Source organism: Colobus angolensis, unplaced genomic scaffold (genome assembly GCF_000951035.1).
Source record: "Colobus angolensis palliatus isolate OR3802 unplaced genomic scaffold, Cang.pa_1.0 Scaffold15, whole genome shotgun sequence".
Lineage (NCBI taxonomy): Eukaryota > Metazoa > Chordata > Mammalia > Primates > Cercopithecidae > Colobus > Colobus angolensis.
In genome coordinates this window covers 8,175,398-8,179,864 of record NW_012114599.1, presented here as the reverse complement: position 1 = coordinate 8,179,864, position 4,467 = coordinate 8,175,398, and the positions used below count along the sequence as shown (strand labels likewise).

General features: G+C 37.8%; 1 pseudogene; it reads left to right on the top strand.

The window, feature by feature from the left end:
* Positions 1 to 910: 910 nt before the first annotated feature.
* On the top strand, positions 911 to 1,870 carry LOC105507439 (annotated as a pseudogene).
* The last annotated feature ends 2,597 nt before the right edge of the window (positions 1,871 to 4,467 follow it).

Here is a 4,467-nt window from a genome sequence, read left to right as displayed (position 1 = left end):
AGTATAGATTGGCATCCATTTGAGACCAATAGTAATTAGAATGTACAATCTGCATATATTTCTTTGTTTAGAATTGTAATGGGTAAAAAAACTGCTGTTTGTGAAAGATTTTGAGAACTTTTCAAATATTTGAAAACATCTTACACTTTCAAAAAGGACAAAAGCTGTTACAAATAGTAAAAAATAATTATTATTGTTTTTCATTATTGAATTAAACATAATAATTTTTAGTAAAGAGATGTTTTCCTAGACCGAGGTCTTCAGTCATTAGATGGTCATGTTCATACACGATCTCATATCATCTCAGTATTGGTAATCACAGTTGATATGTTTGTATGTAAGTTAGCACAAATATATACATATATATAAACACAATGTAGAATTATACACATGTGCATGTATGTGTGTATATGGAATCAGTGCATTACAGAAGCTTATTAAAGTAGGTTTAACTTTTATTTATTTTGTGTATGTCTGTACTAAATATTTCCTTGAAAGAAAACATTATAGAAGTTCAGGCTGTTTTCATCCAGAAAGTGTGTGGGGGAAGAGGGTATCATAAAAATTCTAAATCAAATCAAACTTTTATAGTGTATCTCGATAGAAGTTACCCAAAATAAACTATCACAAAGTTACTGAGAAAAAACATCAGTTTTATCACTCAATCTTAGTAAGTTTTGACAGTTAATATTTTTGTTTCTTCAACTTTTTCATGGGATAATTTATTGTACTTTATTCAAATGAAATTATCGTATGTCTATTTATTTTTCACATCCACTGATAATACTAAGAATTCTTGTGTTCTGTAAATATTTGTAACACATTCATTTGCTTAAAATACTTTCATAGCCTTTCTGCCCGTGGATGCCGCTGAAGAAGCATGGTTAAAGTCTCTCTTCTCCCTGCCATCATGTCTAAGTCAGAGTCTCCTAAAGAGCCGGAACAGCTGAGGAAGCTCTTCATTGGAGGGTTAAGCTTTGAAACAACGGGTGAGAGCCTGAGAAGCCATTTTGAGCAGTGGGGAACACTCATGGACTGTGTAGTCATGAGAGATCCAAACACAAAGTGCTCCAGGAGCTTTGAGTTTGTCACATTTGCCACTGCGGAGGAGGTGGATGCAGCCATAAATGCAAGGCCACACAAGGTGGATAGAAGAGTTGTGGAATCAAAGAGACCTGTCTCAAGAGAAGATTATGAAAGATCAGGTGCCCGCTTAACTGTGAAGAAGATATTTGTTGGTGGCATTAATGAAGACACTGAAGAACATCACCTAAGAGATTATTTTGAACAGTTGGGAAAAATTGAAACAACTGAAATCATGACTGACCAAGGCAGTGACAAGAAAAGGGGCTTTGACTTTGTAACATTTGACGACCATGACTCCAGGGATAAGAGTGTCATTCAGAAACACCATACTGTGAATGGCCACAACTGTGAAGTTAGGAAAGCCGTGTCAAAGCGAGAGATGGCTAGTATTCATCCAGCCAAAGAAGTCGAAGTGGTTCTGGAAACTTTGGTGGTGGTCGTGGAGGTGGTTTCAGTGGGAATGACAACTTTGATCATGGAAAAACTTCAGTGGTTGTGGTGACTTTGGTGGCAGCCATGGTGGTGTTGGATATGGTGGCAGTGGGGATGGCTATAATGGATTTGGTAATGATGGAAGCAATTTTGGAGGTGGTGGAAACTACAGTGATTTTGGCAATTACAACAATCACTCTTCAAATTTGGGAACCACAAAAGGAGGAAATTTTGGAGGCAGAAGCTCTGGCCCTTATGGTGGTGGAGGCCAATACTTTGCCAAAAATGAAACAAAGGTGGCTATGGTGGTTCCAGTAGAAGCAGTAGCTATGGCAGTGGCAGAAGATTTTAATTAGGAAACAAAGCTTAGCAAGAGAGGTGAGCCAGAGAAGTCACAGGGAAGCTACAGGTTACAACAGATTTGTAAACTCAGACAAGCACAGTGGTGGCAGGGCCTACCTACTACAAAGAAGACATGTTTTAGAAAAATACTCATGTGTATGGGCAAAAAACTCGAGGTCTGTATTTGTGACTAATTGTATAACAGGTTATTTTAGTTCTGTTCTGTGGAAAGTGGAAAGCATTCCAACAAAGGGTTTTAATGTAGTTTTTTTTTTTTTTTTAATATTTTCATGGTATACTTTGTCTTTTGGAAATGTTTAAGAATATTAATTGTTATATTATTAACTATGTGGTATACTCTTTTGCAAGACAGACATTGGATGTATTTTATTTTTAAACTATGAGAATTCATTTCCATGGTTTTTCCCTCTTATAAAATATGTCACTGTTCATAAGCAGGAACACTGTATAAATCCTTACCTAATGCCAGCACAATGCGAATATATAGTAAACATCATACTGTTATTTACCCAAAGCAGGAAGATTCAATTTTAAATAATGAATTCAACAGACAGAAACTTTCTAGAAAAGGCATTTTAGAAACAGAACAAAATTCATTTAAAAAATAACGCGCAGGCTAATTTATGAAGTAAGCAGAATAGAGGTCCATTGAAATGTGTTTTCACTTACGTCCTAGAATTATTTAGTGTCTAAAGTCAGAGCCCAAGAGTAAGGAAGGTGGAGAGGATTCGAACACTACGACATTTCTTGGCTTCATATCACTTAGTGTTATCAAATACTCATCTTTAATACAGAGTGTATTTTTAATACACAGAGTGTAGCTCTGTGCTAGATATTTTACAGCAGACATTTCTTTTAATCCCATATGCAAATATGTATTCTTCTGTTTCTATGCACATGTTTATAGGAACTGTGCATCTCCAAATGTTGACGTAGATAGGCCAGAGGAACTATTCAAGGCTACACGGACCTGCATTTGCACATACTACAGTGCAAGGGTTCTCAATTTCTTTGAACCCTCTCCCTTTACTTCAAATTCTATTTTCACAGATTGGTATTGCTTTGGTTTAAATCGAGTGTGGGTAAGGAGGAAATTAGTTCACCACCCAACCTCTCCCTTCCTTCAACCTTTCCCCATCTCTCAACCAAGTTTCCCAGCAAAATAAATGGCAGAGTGTTTGTTTGTTTATTTGTTTGTTTATTTATTTATTTTGAGATGGAGTCTCGCTCTGTTGCCCAGACTGGAGTGCAGTGGTGTGATCTTGGCTCACTGCAAGCTCTGCCACCTGGGTTCAAGCAATTCTCCTGACTCAGCCTCCTGAGTAGCTGGGACTACAGGTGCCCACCACCACGCCCAGCTAATTTTTTGTATTTTTAGTAGAGACGGGGTTTCACCGTGTTAGCCAGGATGGTCTTGATCACCTGAGCTCTTAATGCGACCTCCTTGGCCTCCCAAAGTGCTGGAATTACAGGCCGGAGCTACCGCACCCGGCCCAGTGGCAGAGTTTTAAAAACAGTGGTATAGGGCAAATGTCTTCTGCTAAGTTAGTCAGCTTCTAAATAGCATACCCTTTCAATATTAATGTCTATCATTGTAAATTAAGAAAACAAGTTGATTATCTTAATTATGTATCATTCTCCAATTTGAACTTCAAAACATCCTATGTGTCAGGTCAGTTAGGTATAGCTGAGTAAGCATAATAGTTTAAGAAATTGATAGTCTTTAAAACAAATTGATTAGAGGACTCAGAGCCATCAAGTGAAAAACCAGAGTTGGAACTCTGACTATTTTACTCCATATCCCATGCTTTTGTTGTCAATATATAGAAAATTACAGTAAGGTAAGTCATCAATAAGTTGGTCTTCATTATAGTCAACTCACATTGGATGAAATTCTCAGGGGTAAAAATCCCTTTAAAACACAAGATATTTCCTAAAACAAAAGTAAAGCAACAGGACAGAATAATGTGCCTGTGCTATTGGCTGCTGTAACAAGTGATAACAAGTTGGGCAGCTTGAAACAACACAAATTTGTTATGTCACAGTTCTCGGTGTCAAAAGTCTGAAATGGGTCTCACTGGACTAAAACTGAGGTGTTGGCAGGGTTGATTTCTTTCTGGATGCAAAAGGGATGTTTTCATTTACTTGCCTTTTTCAGCTTCTTGAAGCTGCTAGCATTTCTAGGCTTTTGGTCCCCTGCCATCTCCAAAGCCAGCAATGGCCAATCTAGTCACCTCATACTGCCTCACTCTGAGACTAACTCTTCTGCCTCCCCTTTCCCCATTTAAGAACTCTTGTGATGACATTGATCCTACCTGGATAATCTAGAATAGTCCTTATCTTAAAGTTGGTTAATTAGCAACCTTAATTCCATCTGTGACTTTAATTTCCCTTTGCCACCGAGCATAGCATATTTTCAGGTTCCAGGAGTGAGGATGTGGGCATCTTTAGGGGCCATTTTTTTTCTGCCTACCACAGTGCCTGAAGAAAAAAATGAGTGAATAGAAGAAAGGTGCTAGGTTTCAGTGGAGTCCAGAAACGTGAAGCAAAGGCAGTGGAGGAATCATCAGTGTTTACTAACAAAGT